The sequence below is a fragment of the Calypte anna genome, chromosome 14 (assembly GCF_003957555.1).
Source record: "Calypte anna isolate BGI_N300 chromosome 14, bCalAnn1_v1.p, whole genome shotgun sequence".
Classification (NCBI taxonomy): domain Eukaryota; kingdom Metazoa; phylum Chordata; class Aves; order Apodiformes; family Trochilidae; genus Calypte; species Calypte anna.
The window spans coordinates 1,681,645-1,703,235 of NC_044260.1; the positions used below are offsets into that span (position 1 = coordinate 1,681,645).

The following is a 21,591-nucleotide window of genomic DNA, read 5'->3' on the forward strand; positions in this document are numbered from 1 at the left end:
TCCCAGCAGAAAACCTGTTTCTCTGTCCAGACACAAACAGAAATTGGGTTATTCTGATACAAGGCATAAGAATGGTTCAAATCCATTTGTGTCTGGGTGTTAGGAAGCCTTGCAGGAGTGAGGGATGCCTCCTGCTCCTGCAAGGAATGGCAGCTCTTTCCTTCTTGATGAACTGATCTTTTTTGTCAGGTGGAAATGAAGAAACTGGGTTGGTGTGGAGGAGCAGAGGGGTGTGGGGAATTGCTTCCCCTCCTGTGTGGTTTTAGAGAATAATTTCAGGTTGGATGGGGATGCTTGAACCCTCTGGACTTGGCGAGATGAACCCAGACTTTTGCTGGGCGAGTGAGGACACCCAGCTGAGTTTTCACTCAAGTTACTCATCTGCTCGATGTGTTTTCCACTCTTTGCTGATGGTTTTAGAAAAAGGGCTTTTTGCAAGGGGTGTTTTATCTTTCTTTGGCCTTTCTTTATGTCCCCACTGGCTGGCCAGCCCAAGAGGAGTACTGAAGTCCTTTGTACGCAGTAGGGTCTCTCCCTTCCTTGTTCTTGGCTTAAGGGCTACTTCTGAATAAGATGAATGAGATGTAAATCTTGAGTTCCTTTTGTTAGAATACAGGAAAACCACAATATTTTTCTTATAATATAGCTGAAACAACAGCATTGTCATCCATTGCTGTAGAAGTACATTAAATATTGCTGAGCTCTGGAAGCCTTATTCTTTGGGAGCATCTACTTCAAAGCAAGTTCTTAAGGAGAGAAAAAAAAAAACATTATATTCCTGGAGAGATCTTTGTAAATGCTGACTGTTTCCTATTGCCCTGCAGGAAATGTGCTTTTTTTGATACATCTTAGGATGGATTTTGGTAGCCTCTCTGAAAACTCCAGGCTGTCCCTATGAATTTTAAAGAACTCCAGAGTCTGGAAATAACAACAAGCTGTTAGGCCAAATGGGATCAACTGGTGTTGCCCACGGGTTTTGCTCTTCCCCCCTTGTCCAGGTACCACTTATTGAAGCCACTCCTGACTTTAGGGAATGAGCTGCAAGAGCTTTCCCCATGCAAAGCATGGCTTGGGTTGGACTTTTTGAGGGAACCTCAATGCAAACCCTGTTCTGCAGTCAGCTGAGCTGCTATAGCTTCTGCCCTTTATTTATTGGGTTTTTGGGGTCTCAGTGGGGCTCTAGATGCAGGGTTTTGGTTAGCACAAGGTGGTTTTACATCAGGTCCCATCAGGTTTTACATGAGGACAGGCACAGCTCAGGCTGGCAGCTGGGATTGATGGAGCCCTTGTTGCAGAGCTCTGGTTGCTGAGGGTGGGCTGGGTGTGTTTTGGGGTGGTTTAGGTCTTTTTGGCTGAGCTGAGCTGCCAGGAGGCTGATGGGTGGCTGACTGGCTGGCTGGCTGGCTGGATAGATGGATAGCTGGATGGATGGATAGCTGGATGGATGGATGGATAGCTGGATGGATGGATGGATAGCTGGATGGATGGATAGATAGATGGATGGATGGACGTGCTGCTGCCTGTCCTTGCTCCAGCACACCTGCAGGGCCCGCAGCCAGGCTGGAGGTCTGAGTTTCAGTGGCACCTTCATCCTCAGCCTAAATCTCCTCAATGAGCTTTGCTGTTTCAAGGGCTTTGCTCCATCAAGCCCCTTTCTGGGTGACTTGGTCACCAGTGGTGTCTTGGGTGCCACCACGAGCCACCTGGCCTTGCTCAGCATCCTTGGTCCTGCCTTAGGTCTAGCAATGGCAGCTCTGCTGCTCTCTCTGCAGGTTGCAGCTGTGGTGCTGGCACTAGAAAGAACCAGCAAGGTCAACTTGTTATCTTATCCTTCTTTACAATTAAGGACATCTTTGCCCTGGGCTGAGAATGAGACCAAAGCTTCTGCTTCAGCAGATTTGTGGTGTTGACAGCTTTGGTGTTTCTGACCCTTTCTGAGCAAGAGTGTCCTCCCCTAGAGCAGCAGTTCCTGATGATGATTCTGGCTGAGATATCCCCCAAGACTTTTTCTTTTTTTTTTTTCTTTTTTTTTTTCTTTTTCCTTTTTCTCTCCTTTTTTCTCTCCTTTTTTCTCTCCTTTTTTCTCTCCTTTTTTCTCTCCTTTTTTCTCTCCTTTTTTCTCTCCTTTTTTCTCTCCTTTTTTCTCTCCTTTTTTCTCTCCTTTTTTCTCTCCTTTTTCTCTCCTTTTTTCTCTCCTTTTTTCTCTCCTTTTTTCTCTCCTTTTTTCTCTCCTTTTTTCTCTCCTTTTTTCTCTCCTTTTTCTCTCCTTTTTTCTCTCCTTTTTCTCTCCTTTTTTCTCTCCTTTTTTCTCTCCTTTTTTCTCTCCTTTTTCTCTCCTTTTTCTCTCCTTTTTCTCTCCTTTTTCTCTCCTTTTTCTCTCCTTTTTTCTCTCCTTTTTCTCTCCTTTTTTCTCTCCTTTTTTCTCTCCTTTTTCTCTCCTTTTTCTCTCCTTTTTCTCTCCTTTTTTCTCTCCTTTTTTCTCTCCTTTTTTCTCTCCTTTTTTCTCTCCTTTTTTCTCTCCTTTTTCTCTCCTTTTTCTCTCCTTTTTTCTCTCCTTTTTTCTCTCCTTTTTCTTCTTTTTTTTTTTTCTTTTTTTCCCCAGTGGAAGCCTGATTTAATACAGTGATTTATTATCTCTATTCTAACAGAAGCTTGGAAAAAACTTCTGCTCTTTTCCTTCTGTTCTGCCTTCTGATTGCTTTAGAAGCCTCAGATGCTCTGAAGGCAGCATCAGGGTCCATCCTGAGACATCTCAGCTGAGCTGCAGAAAGGCTGCAGAGACCACAGGAGTTGTGATAGACAACCAGGTCTCTCTGGGGACCCAAGATCCAGATGTGGTGTGGGAAAATGATGCAGGGAGATCCTGACTCCCAGTTGTTGCCTCCAGAGCTGTTGGATAACTTGTGGAGCAGCAAGCTGGGTTCCCAGCAAGGAACACCCAGAAATGCTCCTGTTTACCTTCTGGTTATCAGTGGGATCATTAAGCAGAAAGGATTGAGAAGCAGCTGATCTGATTTGATTCTTGAGTCATTTTTGGAGGCAAAGCAAGTGTTTCCTTGGGGATCTTTCCAGAGAGCCTTGCTTCTAATTCTGCATTTTTTGCAGGCCAACTGTATGGCTAGAATTAGAAGCAGATATTTTAAAAAGAAGAGCTTTTTTTTCTTTTTTTTTTTTTTTTTTCTCACAGTGAATTTTCAGGTTAATGGAGAGAAGTCAATCACTGAACTTTGACTTAAACTCCTAGAGGTTTTTTTTTTCCATTATCTATCTATAAACATGGAATAAGCAAATAACCTAGCAATAATCTAGCCTTTAGCTATGCCTGCCCTCCACTTTTATATTGCATCTCTCATCTCAGAATTTCAGATGAAGTGTGTTTTGATTAGGAGTAGAATAAAAAGTTGAGAGCCGAGTGTAGGTAATTCTCCAGCACTTGTTAAATCCTCACTCTTTACTTCAATGCAAATTGTTCTGAGGAGGATTTTCTTTTAAGAGGTCTTCAGGGATCTTGAATTTTAGATGTGCATTGACAGAAAATGAGATGTTAGAGTGCACAGCTGGGGTTCTGGCTCTTGCTGGAGAAGATGGAGATGTTGCTCCTTTTTGAGCACACGTTTCCAAGGAAGGGGGGAAGCTTTCATGGAGAAAAGGAGGAGAAGTTGGGATGACTGAGCTCAAGCTTCACTAGTTAAGATCCAAAACTTGGTTTAAACCGAGTTCTGAGCTGGGGATGTGTCTGGGCTGAGCTGTGCTCAGAGCACATGGATCCCTGCAGACCCATCAGCAGGGCTGGGTGGGAGGTTCTCTGAGTTGAAGAGGAATTGGCAGAGTTTTTCTTTTTCTCCTGGCATCACATAAGGACCATGCCAGCACCTGGTGTCACTTGTGACTCTGGTGTCACTTGTGCCTCTGGTGCCTGGCTCTACAAGTGGCATCTGGGTGAGGGACTGGCAGCAGGAGGTGGTGGATGGGTTGGTCTGGGTGATTCCTGGAGAATTTTGTTCTGCTCCCAGCAGGAGACCCCAGAGCCCTGGGCAGTGTCCCAGCAAAGCTCTGGGGCTGGCTGTGGGGTTGGACACCCAGATCCAGCTGCTATTTATTCATCCCCCCCACGCAGAGATGGGAGGGATGGGGCTGCTCCTGGCTTGCTCCTGGCTCCTATTGTGATCCTGCTGTTCCTGCTCCTCCTGTAAGAGTGGGAAACTTTTCTCTCTGTCTTATTAAATCTATTTTTCAAGCTGTCACTTAACCAGGTCTAGTGACAGAGTCGGATGTTTATGTGGCCCTGGACACTTGAACTCTGGTGTTTTCAATCACAACAGCACCTTTTGCCAGCCGTTGTGAATTAAATACTCCCCCTGACCTCTTACCCTCGCCGCTCTTAAATTCATGCTTTAAAAACAGCTTAATGAGGGGTTTACTGGCCCAATTGGAAGTTTTTATTAAAACCTATTAGTGTGCTAGAGTAGCCTGCCTGAAGGAAACGATTAGCCCAAAGCAACTAAACTCAGAGCTGGCCCTTAGCCACACCAGGTTTTCACTAAAATGTTTCCAGACCCACGGTAACCCCAACACTGCAGCCTGCATGGTATTCATATCCTCTGCTTTAATTTATAGCTGGGCTGATTCTCTCCCCAGCCTTTCTCCATGTTCCTGAAAGCAGTTTGGGTTCATGGCATTAGGCTTGCATTAAAGGGCAGGCAGTGTGCCTGTGTTCAGCCCTGAGAACCTCAAGGAAGTGGAATTTCTCCTCCTCCCTGAGTCCTTGCTGATGCTTCCCAAGGATGGAGCTGGTGTGGATCCTGCTTGGACAAAGCCATGAGGATCCTGGGAGCCTGGTGAAGCTTCCTGTGAGGAGCATCCCAGGATCAGCTCGGTGATGCAGCTGCCTTGGGGGAGCAGCCAGGGGGTGACACGAAGCTGTGAGTCTTATCTGGGGGACTGGAGGGTGGAAAACCCAGCTGCCTTCTGATGCTAACTTCCCATTAGATCTTAACTTCTTTGCTCTAAGTCCATATTTTTTATTTAAAAAAAAAAAAAAAAGAATATGCCAGTGGTACTTGTTCACCTTAAAACCTTGCTCTAGCTTCCCAAGAAGCCAGACTCCCCCATAATGGGATTACAGATAATAAACCTGAAAATTATTAGGAAAAAAAAACAAAACCAGGGAGCTGCAAATGTCCCAACTTGCTTGCTGTTTCAGTGACAAAGATTGAGGTTCTGGGCTGCATTTTAAGCATGATAAAGTCATTTTCCATAAGCAAAGCTCTAAACAAAAAGCACCTGGTCCTTCCCTGCACCCTGCGTTTCCCAAGTGTCACCTCCTGTCTTTGTTTTTCCTGCCATATGGATGCACCAACCTTGGGAGGTACCTTTTAAAAAGCATGTTTAAGGAAAAATCTGCCATTAAAGTTATTACAGTAAAGTAGTGCCTTTGATTGCAGCAATTATGCAAATGATTTTAAGGGAGAAAATACTTCTTAACGAGAGCTGATGTAAATGGTGGGGCAGGAATCAGCTCATAACTTCTTCAAACAAGATCTCTTTTTGGTGCAAGGCATTTTCTTCCAGCCAGGGTGCCTGGATGTTGACCTGTGGAACCAATGAGCAGCCTGAGGATGTGATTTTTAAAATTTTTTTTATTTTATTTTCCCTTAATATAGGAATGTAAGTGGGTGGGATGGGAACGCTGGGCTTGCAGAAACTGGGAAACCCTTTCCCTAAGCAAATTGTTTCTCCACAGCTCTTGTGACTTGACTTTTGTCCTGGCCTTAATAAAAAAGGAAACAAACACAAGTGCTTTCTGCAGGCAGAGATTTCCCTCAGAAAAAGGGCAAGTGGAAGGGGGTGATTGGTGCTAAAGAGTGGAGCTCTCTTTGGGTGTTGCCCAAAACTTTTGATGAAACTTCCTCCACTTTTAATTTGATAGCAGAAAAGAGGGATCCTTATCTCCCAGAATTTGAAAGAACATTGACCATGGTTAGATGGAGGCTGTTGGTGAGAAACTTCTGCTTCAGTCTGCAGGGCTTCAGCTTGCAGTTCTTGGAGCAAGGTTTGTGGCATCACTTCTGGGGAGCTTTGCTCTTCAAATAATTCCATAATTCCCCAAAGTCTCAATGGACAATGACTCCTGACTGGGTTAAGGATGGGTGTTCTCCCTGTATTTTGGATCTGTTGCCATTAGCCCTGGTGTCTAATGGCTTTAAAGCCAAAAGGCTTTGGAAAATGATTACTGGGAGCAGTTGTGGAGGTGCAAGGTGCCCACATGTGAGATGAGTGCTGGGAGTGCTCTGCCAGGGACCTGAGCTGCCCCAGCCCTTTGCAGCTCCAGCAGTGAAGGTGGGAATGCAAAACCTGTGTTGTGGGTTTCCTGGGGGATGCATCCAGTCTGCCTGCAAAAGAAAAGAGAAAAAAAAAAAAAAAAAAAAAAAAAAAAAAAAAAGGAAAAAAAAAAAAAGAAAAAAGAGGAAAAAAAGAAGAAAGAAAAAAGGAAAAAAATGAGAGAAAAAAAAAGGGGGGGTTTTAGGCTGGATTTTGTTGTTCAAAAGTGGGCACAGCCTGCAAGAGAAGTTTTGGCAGCAGAGGCCATGGGTAGCCCCCTTGTTGGGGTGGCCCTGGATGGGATGGGGCAGCTGAGGATGGGATGGGGCAGCTGAGGATGGGATGGGGCAACTCAGGCTGGGATGGGGCAGCTGGGGATGGGATGGGGCAGCTGGGGATGGGATGGGGCAGCTGAGGATGGGATGGGGCAGCTGAGGATGGGATGGGGCAACTCAGGCTGGGATGGGGCAGCTGGGGATGGGATGGGGCAGCTGGGGATGGGATGGGGCAGCTGAGGATGGGATGGGGCAGCTGAGGATGGGATGGGGCAGCTGGGGATGGGATGGGGCAGCTGGGATGGGATGGGGCAGCTGGGGATGGGATGGGGCAGCTGAGGATGGGATGGGGCAGCTGGGGATGGGATGGGGCAGCTGAGGATGGGATGGGGCAGCTGAGGATGGGATGAGGCAGCTCAGGTTGGGATGGGGCAGCTGAGGATGGGAGGGGGCAGCTGAGGATGGGAGGGGGCAGCTGGGGATGGGATGGGGCAGCTGGGGATGGGATGGGGCAGCTGAGGATGGGATGGGGCAGCTGGGGATGGGATGGGGCAGCTGAGGATGGGATGGGGAAGTTCAGGCTGGGATGGGGCAGCTGAGGATGGGATGGGGCAGCTGAGGATGGGATGGGGCAGCTGAGGATGGGATGGGGCAGCTCAGGCTGGGATGGGGCAGCTGAGGATGGGATGGGGCAGCTGAGGATGGGATGGGGCAGCTGAGGATGGGATGGGGCAGCTCAGGCTGCTGTGCCCAGCTTGGCTGGAGCAGGTGTAGGAATTTGCAGGGATAATCATAGCTTCTGGTCCTTCTGAGTGCAAATGGCAGTTTGTAGTCAAAGCTTCGTAGCCTCCCCCAGAATGTGTTCTCCCCTGTTGGGTGCTTTTTTTCCCTTCTTTATAAGAAAAGGTTTTATATTTCCTGTAGGAGGAAATACTGCAGTGGAATTAAGGTCTGCTTAGATTTCTGGCCTTTTAAAAAGATTCTTACAAGAGAAAAATTGTCTGTGTGGGTATTTATTTTAGATCTGGGCATCTTTGTAGCAGGAGAAAGGCAAAGTGGTTTTGGGTAACTGCAGTAAGGATGTGGATGTGCCCCTCTTCACAGATACACCTGAAACTGGGGACTGGCATGGAGCATTAAAAAGCTCTTGTTCTCCTTACCTTGCATTTGTGTCTCTGGAACTGCTGTCCTGAGCTTGCACTGGATTTGTCTTAAGCTTTTCTGCTAAACTTGTGGATTTTTGCAGCGTTCCCAGTTGCAGCTTCCTGTGCAAAACCAAAATACAAGAGTGGGGTTTAATAGAAGAGCCAGCTCACTTCTTAAAAAAGAAACAAAACCAAAAGAAACCAATCTTTGTAGTAGGCTTTTCATAGGGAGGTATCTCTGAACAAAGGCACTAGGGTTTTGAGGAGGATTTTGAATTGTGTCCAAACATCCCAGCTCGGACTTGATTGTCAAAAAAAAAAAGACATTTCACATGCCAAAAGATCCTAAAAGCTTATTCCAAACTCAGGATAGGCAAGGGGATTGTGCCCAGCAGCATTAGGGTGGGCACCCCAGGGTCTGATGATGCACAGGGACAGTGCAGGGCATGGGCCAGGGTAACCTGAACACAGTGTCCACTTGTTTGGGGGGGGTTTAAGGAGGTCATCTGTAATTACCCACTTGGAATGTGCCTGGGAGAGGGTGATTCATTTCCTTACTCCATCTGAAAAGCCTGGGGGAATTTTCAGGACCTCAGCCATAAGATCCTGAGGTTTGAGCATCCTTCAGCAGCTCCACCTGCCCAGCCTGGTTCTGCTGCTGGATTCAGGACCCCCCCCAGCAGTGAGGAGGGATGGGGAAGAGTTATCTGCAGTTATCAGCCCTGTCCTACAGCAGGGAGGGGTTTCCAAGGGCTGACTGGGCAGGTCTGAGAGCTCTGACCTTGGTTAACAAGAGGTTGCCCAGTTGTCCTGACTGCTGGGGGTTGGTGCTTCTCCCTTTTGAAATTCTTCTTATTTTCATTGCACAAAAGCATCAATTTTCCCTCTGCAAAACTGGAGCAAAGTCTTTGAGCAAGGCTGGCCTCGTGCAAGACTCACAGAATTGTGCCTGTAAATCCTCCCCATAGGCATTATTTTTCCCCATTGCTCTGTTTTCAAAACCAAGACCCAGGCAGGTGTTTCAAGTCAGATTTTAAGTGTTTTAATCAGGGTTTTGTGAAATGTTTCAGCGACTGCAGAGGGCATTGCCTTTGTTTTATCTCCTCACCTCATTTATGTGGGTTCCTGATTTTTCTGAATAGAACCTCCTAGAATTCTGGCTGTTGTGCTCCCCTAGATTTGTAGGATCTGAGGGTGCTGCTGGGAGCTGCTGAGCAGGACCAAGGAGACTCCTGTTGTCCCTGCAGGGTTTGTCCCTTGCCATAAACTGCTGCCAGCACAGCACAAGCATCCTCCAGCTCCTTGGTTTTAACCTGCAGGAAGCAGTCAGTGCTCGGGCATGTGTCTTGCAAGGCCAGAAGAAAAGCATAATACACCTCAAAAGCAGGAGAGGGAGAGTAAAAGGGGTTTTTTTTTCATGGTTTTCAGTGAGAAGGACAAGTTGGGGAGAATCCAGTGAAAACAGTGGCTTAGCTCTGAGGCAGTCTTGGCTTCAGGAGGCTGCCACTTCTCAGCAAGGTGCTGTTTAAATTCATTGTGATGTTGCCAGGCTTTTGATGGAAGGAGGATGGGAGCAGAGCTGTCTTCAAGGCATGCTTCCATCAAAAGTTCCAAGTCTGGCATGGGAGAGCAAGTTTTCTTTTTATTTTTCTATTTTTTTTTCTGAAGTTAGAGAAACCTTGATGTGCAGAATGACCCCTGAATAATAATAGTAATAGTAATAACAATAATAATAATAATAATAATAATGTGAAGGGCATCCAAGGAACTGCTGCCACTTTTATTTTTCATTACCCACACTGTCATTTCTAAGGTGTCTGATTTATCTCTGTCTGGTTAACCACTCAAATGCCCTTTTTCTGACCTGATATATATCACATAAAAGTTTTATGGCAGTAATTTATAGAGGATGATTACAGCTCTGAGTGTAAAGCTTTGGAGCATCCCTGCTCCTTGGGGACGGGGCCTCTTGGCCTTGGCTGGATGTTCCTGAGGCAGATGGCAGAATTAAAACTGAAAAGGTTGAGGTCTTGGGACTTGGCATGTCTGGGCAGCAAAATGGGCCCTTTTTTAAGGAATCCAACACTGTTGGGATATTCTTCAGTCTTCCTTTATTCTGGAGTGGAGAATTTTGAGTGGAAGTCCTTAGATTTTGGATGCTTTCCATCAGGAATGTCTGAGCAGAAGTGCCCTGCAGTTGGGCTCAGGTTAAATGGTCTGAATGTTTTGGCTCTTTCAGTCAGTTCTAAGATTTTAAAACTTCATTGTCTGGGAAATCCAAATGTCCCAAATGTCCCTGTGCAAGATCCCAGCTGCTGAAACAGATGTGGATGGAGCAGGAACAGCCATTTCAGTGGCAACAGGGTGTGAAAGGATGAAGAGCATCTTACTTTTCCTGCCCCTTTTTTAGCTGGCATTAATTTTTTGGTCATGCATTAAAAAAGATAATTCTGACCCATGGGCTTGCCCAGTAGAACCAAGGGCTGGCTTCAGGATGTTTCTTGTGTCTTCTTCTCTGCTCTTACTGTCTCCTTTTTCTTGCTGGAGGAGGAATGTGAGTGGATGGGGCTTTTCTTCTTTCAAGTTGTCTTTTTTACAGATATTTATTTGTCTGTTTGATGCTACTGAGGGCTAAAGAGGTGAATGTATTTATGCTGGCAGAGCCCCTTTTTGAAGCCTGTGTGCTCCTTCCCAAGTCTGTATTTTGAAGTTTATTGCATTTCTGTGCTCCTTCCACATAGGAAGAGTGGGAGAAATGCTGGCGTTGGGTAATGGAGTGAGAGCCAGAGTCAGGTTTGATCTTCTTCTAAGTCCTGGGACTCCTTCATCTCTTGGGAGCCAGGGCACAAGCTGTCACAGAAATAGATGGAGAAGTGAGTGAGGACATGAATGGAGCCATCTATGGATTTCTTCTTGAAGTTTCTTTGTCCAGAAAATGAAATTTCTTTGAAACAGAGATGGTTCATGGGAATGCACCACCCTGAATGGACTTCTGGATCAGAAAATCAAGTTTTGAGAGGGTTGAAGCTCCTTTGTTTTGCCATCTTTGGACTGGGAAAAAGGTGGTGTAGCTGGGAGAAATTAGTGTGTAGAAAGCTGGATATTAATGACACTTATAAGAAAAACTGCAACACCTCCAAGTTGAATTAAGATCAACTCTGTAGTTTATTAGTAACCAGAAATACTGCATTTCCTTGCCTCTCCTTGGGTTTAAATGTGAGCAGGTGGCCTGGTTTGTGTGAAGAAAACAGTTAATAACTGACCATCATTTAAAACCTCTTTCTTGGTAACCTTAAGAGGATTTGGTTGCATTCTAGAGCTTCAGCTTTGGAGCAAAATCATTCCAAGATCAAAGGTGCAGAACTGGAAAGGAAGAAGTTTGCTGTGCTGTCAGCTTGTTGGGTGATGGGATGGAGACCAAACCAGGCAGCTTGGGCCTTGGAGCTGCTGGTTTTCTCCCTCTCCCCAGAGCATCTTGTTTAATATCAGGAATTTACTGCAGCAACTGGGAGTTCAAACACCTTGTGTGGTTTTTTCTGTGGTTTGTGGCATCATTGCCCTGAAGTTGAAGCTGATGCATTTGCTTTCTCCTGAGCCCTGTGTGTTTCAGCAGGCTGCTTGCCCTTGTTGTCTGAAATACCATGCTAGCTCTTGAGGGTTACAGCTTGATGTGATCAGGTTTGGTTTCCAGAGAAGGCTACTTAGCCAAATCCTTCTGCCTGCCTCCCTGTTGCCCCCACCACCTTCCCTCAAACTCTTAAAAAAATTTGGATTTATTTCTTTATTTTGAGCCCAGCCAAATCAGTTGCTCCTGGGCTTGTAAACTTGGGTCAAACCACAGTGCAAAGCCATCCTCTTCCCAAGTGTATATAGGAAAGGAGCAGGAGCCAAGGTCCAGATTTTACCTTAGTCAAAAGAGTCAGGATTTCCAAGTCGATCCCACCCTGCCATTTCCAGCGCTGAAATCTCTGCCCCCCCTCTCCCTTGGCTCTCCTGCCCTGACACAGAACAGTTGGCATTTTTTTATAACCATTTCATATTTTCAGATCCTCTTGGATGGGCGGATGCCTGCGTGCATACTAGAATCATCTCTCCAAGTCATAATCCCCCTAGAAAAACCCTACAATGGCAGAGAAGCTGCAGGTGGCAGAGCTGGGGAGCTGGGTTGGTGGCTCCTGGGGGTCCCAGCATCTCCTGGATCTCTCCAGGGCAGCATCACCCCAATCCCCCCAAATCTGTGGGCACAGCACAGGGATCTTTGTCCTAAAAGACTCCAGGATTTCCAGCTGTGTTGGTTGTGGAGCCCTTGGGAAGGGATTTGGAAGGGGTTGAGTGCTAAGAGCTGCCTTGCCTCTCTCCTTGCTGAAGAATGGGTGAGGTTCAAGCTGAAATGTCCCCCTCCAGGGACAGGAGGAACCAGAGATGGGAGGAAAAAAGGTGAATCCGTGTCCTTAGAGGGTTTTGGGGCTGCTGGGATTGGGAAGCAGTGCTGTAACCCTGTCATGATAGGGCACAGCTCCTGGTGTGAAATCCTTGCTGAGGTTTGGCAGTGTTGCGTGAGCCCTTGTTCAGGCAGTGACTTTATTGATGTATTCCTTTTTTAAAAGAAAAGGGTTTGGAGTGCCTGGATTTGAGTCCCCAGGAATAGGGAGAGCTCTGGGAAACTGGAATATGGAGAGTTAAGCAGGGGAGTTTGGCCAGGCTTTCTGGCATGAAGCTTGGACAGTTCGAATAATTTGTAATCATATTTTCCCATCTGTTTGTTGTTACTAAATATGAAGTACTGATGTTGCACAATCTTACCTTTTGGATTTATGTCCAGAAAAAATTCAGTGTGCATTTTCCTTCAATACCTTTCACTCTAACTTAGGCTTACAAACAGCATTTTGAACTCCTCCTTTGGAGTTTGAAGTAAAATTAAATGAAAAAAAAAAACCCAAAACACCTCCTGACACGTGCCACTCTTTTAAGGGTCTGCACTTTCTCTTTGGGAAATTAATCCTGTCCAGGAATAAGTTTCTCAAGGGTTTTATTTCACTTCTAAATCCTGAGTTCCCATCCTGCTGGGCTTGTATGGGAAGAAAAAAAAAAGAAGTCAGTTTTGCAGTTGTGTCCCTGGCTGAGCACACCCAAAAGGTGAAACAATCTCTGGCTACCCCAGCACCAGGTATCAAAGTGCTGTGAGAAGGTTCTTGTGATTGCCAGAAAATAATTCCTGCTGCTGATCCCTGCTGCCTTGGGCTGGTACAAGCAGGAGCTGTAGGGATCTGGATGGATTTGCCACCTCTCTGGAATGGAAACAACTCTGCAGCCCAAGAAGCAGCTCCAGAAATTCTGCAGAATTGCTCAGAACTGCCCCATGTGCAGGGGCATCAGTTGGAGGAGCTCAGTGGAAGCATTTTCTCCTTCCTCTCAGGCCAGAGGTTTGCTGTGCTCAGTTCTCTTAACTCCCACATTTCTTAAAAATATCTTTTAGCTTTGGTATCTCTACTTAACTGTGGAGGCTTCTTAGAGAGGGATATTGGATCACAGCAAAAATCTGCTGAGCTCTTTTAAGTGGCTTCATTGCCTGAGCAGTTCCATGTTTATTAAAGTGATTTTCTTTGTCTAAATGTTTAGTGCAGGCTGTAACATTTAAACATATAAAAACTAGAAAGTGATTATTTTTACATATAACTCCAATGCTATAGAATTTTGGTTCCCTTACCACGTTTCAAATGATTTTTAAATAAAACTTTTTTTTTCCCCCTCTTTCATCCAGGGCTTTATTGGTGTGAGCATAGCCCAGGCTCAGGTGTATGATAAATCACTGGAATAAGCAGGGCTGGTGTTCAGGCTCCCTTCACAGATGTTTCCAGTTACTGAATTTCAGCCCCCAGCTTTCCTGACAAGTTTCCCATTAATGATTGAAAGTTTACATCAAACCCTGGATGGTTCTTGCTGTCAATAATAAAAAAAAATGCATTTTTTGGAGTGGTTCTTCAGAGGGTATTCCCATTCACTGGCAGCATTTAAGCAGCTATTCCAGGGGGTTTTCCTCTGCTTTGGGGTTACCCATAACCATTTGTATGGCAGCTCCCTGGGCTCTACCTGCTATTCTGCATTTCCCAGCTGGCTTTAGGTTGCCTCCACTTTCCTTTGCTGGCTAAATCTCTTTGTTCTGGGCCACATGGATTTTCAGCCTGGATTAATAATGCTGTGGAGTGAGGAGAGAAAAAGGCAGTGATTAATTCCTATGGTTTATTTTATGCACTGAAGTCATTTGGATTTCTTACAGTGGGGAGAGCTTGTGGTCTTGGGACATATGTGCATAGCTGTTTAATATCAGTTGTCACTATCCTGATGTGAGTTTTTTGGGGGGGTTTTATTTAATGTGGTTGATTTCGGTGGTTTATATAAAAATTAAAAAAAAAAAAAAAGGAAAAAAGCTACTTCTTCAAATTAAAAGCAAAACTTCTAATGATATGCTACAGAATACCCTCAGGAGTGAATTTGATGTCCCATCCCTGGGAACCCCACCACCCAGGCTGCTTGGTGGTGAGGGGCAGAGGAAAATCTTGCTTGTTGTGTTATCATCAGACTGCTGAGTCCTTCCAACTGGCAGCTTCTCAGCAGAAAGTGGGGACTGGGAATAGTTGTGGGAATACAGCCTGCTTTTCTTCTCCTCTTTTTTTACCCAGGAAAGCTTCACAGCATTTGTAGCTGGAGGAGGTGGATGGATGGTTCTGAGATGCTGGAGGTTGATGTTTGTTGAGGGTTGATATTTGTTGGGATGCCAAACTTTTGTCTTTCATTAAAAAAAAAAAAAAAAAAAAAAAAAGTGATGCAGAATCTGCCAGAAAGTCAGGAAAATTATTTTGTTGGGGTGACCTGAAGCAGAACTGTGACCATCAAGGCATCTGCAAACCCTTTACTGGGTCCTCAGACCCTCATTGTTGGGCTCAGAGGGGTGGTGGCCAGGCCAGAAGTCATCTGGGCTTCTCTGGAGGACAGAGGTTGGGTGAGCAGCCTTCATGCTGCCACCTCCTGAGGAATCTGCACTGAATTATCTGTGGGGAAAATCCCTGCTCTGAACGTCTTGAAGAATGAATTTGGCAATTGGTTTTCAGTTTGTGTAGCAGAAGTGATAAGTGGTCAGTGGTTGCTGAGGTCGTTCTGAAATAGGGAGAGGGCTAACAATTTGAAAAGTGCATTTCTGGAAGGAAGAAAAACCTTTCCAGTGAACTGTCACCAATTGAAAATGAGTGTGGGTGGCATCCTCTGAGGTTTCTTGGTTGTTTTTAGTTGTTAGTTGTGTGTTTTGTTTTTTTTTTTTTTTATATTTTTCTTTTTTTAAATCATCTCCTAGCTAGAGGAGAGGAAAGATGGGGCTGGGTTTAGGGTTGTCTTTATTGCTGTGTTTGGTTCCTGACTATGAAATGGAGAGAGGAATAAAAAGAGAATTGTGAGGCTTAAAAAATCAGCTGTTATTTGGTCGTGGGATTGTGTCAGGAGCTTCAGGGTTCAATCCCTCTAGTCCTACAGATGCAGAACAGTGGTCCTGACCCTGGAGCTGGAGGGTGGACAGAAATAATTAGTGTATTAATTCCCCCTCAAGGGAAATGGGTTTTGATGGATTGGGCATCACCCAAGCAATAAAAATCCCTGCAGCTCTGAACCAGGTATCACCACTGGTACCTGGGGCAGCATCACCTTGGTGCCTGGGGAGGTGGGACCTGGGTTCACAGCCACCAAAAGGATGTGGGAGAGGAGGTAAACTGAGGCAATGGACCAGGCTGGAGCAGCTGGGAGGCTTCTTATGGAGCCTGGGGAGTCTTGCAGAGTCATTTTTCTGCAGAGTGCAATTATGCAGTTACTTTGCCTTGGGTAAATATAGATTTCAGCTAGCACGAGTTTGAAGTGGATGGTGTAATTTGGGGAACAAGTATCTGTTTTAATTTCCTTTCCAAGATTTTCTTGATCGTTCCCTTGATACTTCTCCCATCAAATTATTCTCCTGACAGCTGAGTGTGACAGCTCAGGGCTCTCAAGTGGGTTTGCTCCTGGCCCAGGTGAATTTGGGCTTGGAAACTGCGTCGGAGAGGACAGATCATGGCCTCACCTTTGCCAGAAATGTAAATGATGGCTTTTTGGGGTCTGATTTCTTTTTTTCTGCTTTTAATTGTGTAAAATAAGATGTAAGCTGCTGTTTGTGCCAGGTTTGATGCTGAATTCTGCCTCCTTGGGAGCTGAGTGGGGCTCTTTTGGGACTTTCAGGAAAGTGTTGGAGGACTATTTTTGGGTTTGCATTTTGTTAGCATACAATAATACTGAGTGTCCAAAAGCAGGCAACAGCTCTGCAAGCCAGCCAGAAAACAAAGAAAAATATACATTATTTTCCAAGTGCTAGGAAAGATTAGGCAAAGTCAAAGTAATTTATCCCAGCTGGCATTCCCAACCATAAACCAAGTGCGTGGTGTTTTCCAAAAAAATAGGGTGGCTCCTAACTTCCTGGAATTGAGAACCTTGTTGATTTTTTTTTTTCCCAGCAATATTAAGAGTGATCATTCTCCCAGAAGATGTGCAGTTGATGCCATCTGACTGTGGCTGTGTCATTTACAGCACACGTGGTCTGGTAGCTCTTTAATTTTCTTTAACAGAGTCCCAGGGTCTCTGCAGAACTTGGACAGATCAGAGCTAACGTACAGGTCCCCTGAATAAGAAAATATGTGTGAAAACACATATAAAGGGGTCTGTTTTCCTCTAGCCCCAGTGGTTTTGAGATAGAAGAAGCAGCTCCTGAGGGATTCAGGCTGGTGCAGGAACAAACTCAATGGTGGAAATTTCCTTGTGACTTCTGTGCTACGTTTTGGGTTTGTTCTGGAAGGTTTTTCCTCCTCTCCTTCCCTTTTTCCTGACTTTCTGCTGGAGCCTCTCCTGCCATATGTGGTCTCCAATGTCCACACAGTGGCTGGGGAGTGGAGAGTGGGTGGAAGGGGGAATTTGGGGATTTCTGGTGCCCTTCAGTGGCAGCTAAATATTTGGGACATATTCATGCTAAATACTCTGTGTTCCTGGGTCTGAATTCCACTGAAGGGAAAGATGTTCACATTTATTTTAAAGCAAAAAAAAACCCAACCCAATCAGGTCATTGCTGTGGATGCTTCCCTGAGGCCAGGCAGGGGATACCTGGTGGGGTGTAAGGGATGGGAGCCAGGAATGGGATGAGCCATGGCCACCAGCACTGGCACCTACCCAGACAAAACTGGGGGGTACTTTGGGGGGGGTCTCAGGGTCACATCCTGTGTGTAGGGAGGTGGCAGGGACCCCACACCCACTGGGGGCTGTCTTGGGGATGTGCAGCTCCCAGGAGCATCCCTGACCCCACTGGGCAGCCTGGGGGACACTGGAGCCTTTGCTGTCCCCAGGGCTGTCCCCAATCCCAAGGCACAGTTCATGTGTGTCTCCCATCCTGGCTGCTGTTCCTGAGCCTTCCTTAGGATTTTTGATATCAAGTGGATTCAGAGTTTTCTTTTCAAAGCATTCCGAAAACAGTTAAAACAACTAAAGTGCAGCTGTCAAAATAAATACCCCTGCTTTGTGTTGCTTTATCTTTTGGTGTTTTCTTACCACTCTGAAACTGGCTTATCCCTAAAAATGGAATCCACAGTCATTCTCCCAGCTGCTGGTGCAGATTAATAAGGGTGTCTGTCTCCAGCATCTTGAGATTTGGGAGTTTAACAAGTCAGATCTGTCCATGGATGGAGGAAACAGTGACTGCCACGTTCAGAAAGCAGCACTTGATGAATGTCACATCTGGCTGCTCCCCCAGATAAACCTGATTTATATTTCCATGTTTTTATCAGCTGAGCTCTAAATTGATATATTAGATGCCTGTTCTAATGGTGCATATATATAATTTTGGAGGCCTTAAGCTTATTTATGCTGAGTGGAAGCTGCTCTGGGTGGCTGCTGTGCATCTGCATTTCATGGAGGGAGTAAAATAGGAGGAGAGGCTGAGAAAAGAGCTTAAAGAAATGAGCTGAGATCTTGAGACTCTTTGCAATTTTTTCTCTCTCCTCTCAATGTATCCCAGGGAAGACTGATGAGTAATTTGATGGTAGTGAGGAATTCTGGTGGTCGAGGGACCAGGAAAGGTAAAATTAGGGCAAAATTTGGGGCTGCCTGATGGCAAAAAAAAAAAAAAAAAAATTGTTTTGATATGCTACTTAATAACCATTACTCTTTCTGGGGAATGAGGTGGAAAGGTTGTCGTCTGTAATCTTGACATCGGGCCTGCAGCATTTTAATGAGTTTTTCTCTGTTGAAACTGGAAATGGCAGGTTTGGGGTTTGCAAGGAGAGCAGACTTCTCAGTGCAGTTGATTTTTTTGGCATTCATTCTCTAATTGCTAAAAAACCTGCTGCTTCCTCCTACATTTCCATCAGATCTTCTTAAAATCAGCAGAGCAGCTTTTTGATTTCCTTGAGGTCTGGGTTTAGCTTCTTCCTTCCTCCCTCCTGCTCCTTTTTTTTTTTTTTTTTCTTTTCTTCCTTTGTTCTGGGAGGTTAAAGCTGTGGGTGTTGAGGTCCCATTAGTCATTTTGGCCACTTCTGAGCTCAGCTTGTTGAAAAACACCAAGAGGAAAGTGGTTCTGAATTGCAGCAGCTTCACTGAAGCTTCATACGAGTTGCTTGACAGGGCTGTAGCTGAGTGGAGGGGTTCTGCTGGGACAGAGGGGATGTCCTAAAGGATGCAAAAATATCAATTTTACCATCTTGTCATCCCCCTAAAATAGCCTTTACTCCAGACAGAGCAAATCCCCTTTTTCAAATCAGAAAATCTGTATCAAAGGTACTGTAGTGTCTACACAAATCCTGCTTTTTGGTTTGTTGGTTATTTGGCTCTTTCTTAAAGACTTTTAGTGTAAAATACAGGGCAGGATTTTAACTGAAAATTCCACCTGTGGGTTAAAGTGGCTCCTGGAGGAAATGAGCCCTGTGGTCCTCTCCCTGCTGATGGATGCTGGCTGGAGCACTGCTGCTCTTCCCTTGATGGAGTTGGGTTGGGGGGATCTGGGCTGGGCAAGCATTTGCTCTCCAGACCTGGTTTGCAAATGATGATGATGATGATGCCCCTGGCCATGCCACATGGGGTCTGTGGGTTGTATATAACTATGTGTGGATGGACATCTGCCCTGTTGTGTGCTGGGACCATTTTGGGGGCTCTGACCCATCCACTGGTGAGAACAGCCTGGATAGTGTTGGACACAGCTGCTGGCTAATACTCCAAGTTGTACAGTCCTTCTCTGTGACCTTTTTTTTGCTTACCAGAACCTCTATTTTCATCTTCCTGCACTTTCACATTCCACCTCAAACTGCCCATGACTTGTTCATGGTCTTTTTTGTCCCTGCTTACTGCAGATGTGTTGGACTAGATGGCCTTTAGAGATCCCTTCCAAGCCACATTGTTCTCTGATTCTTTGCATTCTCCCTGTTGAGATTGCACCTTTGTCCTCAGCCCTGTGATGCTGTAGCTGTTGGGTGGTTGTATCTGGCCTGAAGTTAAAGAACTGGGCAGCCTCTGTTCCCTGCTCCATGTAGAAAATGTATTTTTCAAGGTATTTTTCTCCTCCTCCTACGTCGAGGAGAAGATCAGGGAAGCAGAGAAAACTTAAAGTGAGAGCTTCCCCCCAAACTGATGAGGAAGCCTGATGAAGGAGTCATCCCTCAGTGACTATTTATCATTTTTTGCAAAAACTGGTGCTAAATCTCTGATCTCCCAAGGGCAATGGGAATCTCAGATGGTCCAGCAGGAAAAAATTTGCCCAAGATGCTTTTTATTTGGGGACTTGCTTTCTGCCTGCTTGCAAAACAGCTCGCCAGGTGCCTGCATGGTGTTTTGGTTTTAATTTGTTCTTGCTTGAAGTGAACAAGTGGGGAATGATAGCTTGGAAATGGTGAGGAAAGGGAGGCTGGTGGAGCTGTCAGGCTCAAGGTTGCCATGCAAACCATCTTAACAGCTGCTAATGGTTTCTTGAGCTGCCAAAGCAGCCTGAAGAGAGGTTTAACACCCCACAGACACCTGTTTTTAGCAATTGAGCTCTGCCTGCACATGGCACAGTGCTGCAGGGGTCCTGTCCATAAAGAAGAGATAAAATGTGTTCAACAGGTTGCTGGAGAAGGTGGGAAATGCTGGGTTTCTGCTTCAGACCAGAACTTTCTTGGTGGAGGAGTAAGCAAAGTAAGAAGGAATCCAAACTGGGAGAGATGAGGACTAAAGGGATTATTTTTTCATGTATTTTAAACTGGGGTACATCTTCCTTTAGCGTCTCTCTGTCAGTCAAAGGACCCTTGGTTGCAGTGTCCTCCCAAGGTTCAGAGTGCTGTGCAGGATGGAATAAGGTGCCACTTCTCCCAGATGCTGGAAGGTTTCCACTCCATCTCCACCTGTAGCAAGGCTGGGGTCCAAGGTGACTCTCTCTGGAGTTTTAGCCCCAGGAAGGTGTCAGAATTCCTACTTGCTGGATGTCCAGAATGTCGGATCCTGCCCTTTGGCCACAACAACCCCATGGGGAGCTCCAGGCTGGGCACAGAGTGGCAGAAAGGGACCTGGGAGTCTGGATTGCCAGGAAGCTGAACAGGAGCCAGCAGTGTGCCCAGGTGGCCAAGAAGGCCAATGGCATCCTGGGCTGGCTCAGGAACAGCGTGGCCAGCAGGTCCAGGGAAGGGATTCTGCCCCTGTGCTCAGCTCTGGGGAGGCCACAGCTTGAGTCCTGTGTCCAGTTCTGGGCCCCTCAGTTCAGGAAGGAGATTGAGGTGCTGGAGCAGGTCCAGAGAAGAGCAAGGAGGCTGTGAAGGGATCCAGCAGAATTGCTGTGAGGAAGGGCTGAGGGAGCTGGGGGTGTTGAGGCTGGAGAAGAGGAGGCTCAGGGGAGACCTCATCACTCTCTCCAACTCCCTGAAAGGAGGTTGGAGCCAGGGGGGGGTTGGGCTCTTTTCCCAGGCAACTCTCAGCAAGACAAGAGGGCAGGGTCTCAAGTTGTGCCAGGGGAGGTTTAGGTTGGAGATGAGAAAGAATTTCTTTCTGGAGAGGGTGATCAGGCATTGGAATGGGCTGCCCCAGGGAAGTAGTGGATTCTCCGTGTCTGGAGATCTTTCCAAAGAGCCTGGATGTGGCACTGAGTGCCATGGGCTGGGAACCACGGGGGGAGTGGATCAAGGGCTGGACTTGATGATCTCTGAGGTCCCTTCCAACCCAGCCAGTTCTATGATTCTGTGATTCTATGAACATTTCTGCTAGTTCCTACTGCTTTGCTCCCTGGGACCACACAAACCACAGCAGGCACCAGAGCTGAGCAGAAAACCATCCTCGGGGTAGGGATTGGTGCAAAAAACCCTCCTGGGAGAGGAAGGGTGGGCTGGGGAGGCTGCATTACACACACCAGTGATTGTAGAGAAACAAGATAAACCAGGTGCCTCGAGTTGCCAAAGAGTGGGTGTGAGTCCACCTGTGCCTGGTTAGGGCAGGCCCCCTATTACCAGGGGGCCAATAAAGATGGGACACACACCCACAGAGAGAAGCTCACTCTGGTGTGAGGCCATGGAGAGACCAGCAGCTCGTCGAGCCTCAGGAGCAAGAAAGGCTCTTCCTGCTACATTTGGTGGAGAATGCGGGCAACATACAGACGTCTAAAGAAGCAGCAGTGTGAGGAGCTGGCAACAGGAACGTTCTCCCTGATTTGAAAAAGTGCCTGGGCTAACACTCTCCCTGAAAGGTATGACCAGCAAGCTCTTGGGATTGGAAACCCCTGAGCAGAGGGAAGCCAGGAGGATGGAATCCCATGAGGAAGGGTTAAAACCCATGTATGG

General features: G+C 46.3%; 2 protein-coding genes across 2 annotated transcripts in view; one reads left to right on the top strand and one right to left on the bottom strand.

The window, feature by feature from the left end:
* Nucleotides 1-21,591, bottom strand: part of SSTR5 (somatostatin receptor 5) — a 591,623-nt gene that overhangs the window by 175,564 nt on the left and 394,468 nt on the right. The window lies entirely within an intron of this gene.
* LMF1 (lipase maturation factor 1) overlaps nt 1-21,591 on the top strand; it is a 182,692-nt gene that overhangs the window by 23,423 nt on the left and 137,678 nt on the right. The gene's annotated exons all lie outside the window — the stretch shown is intronic.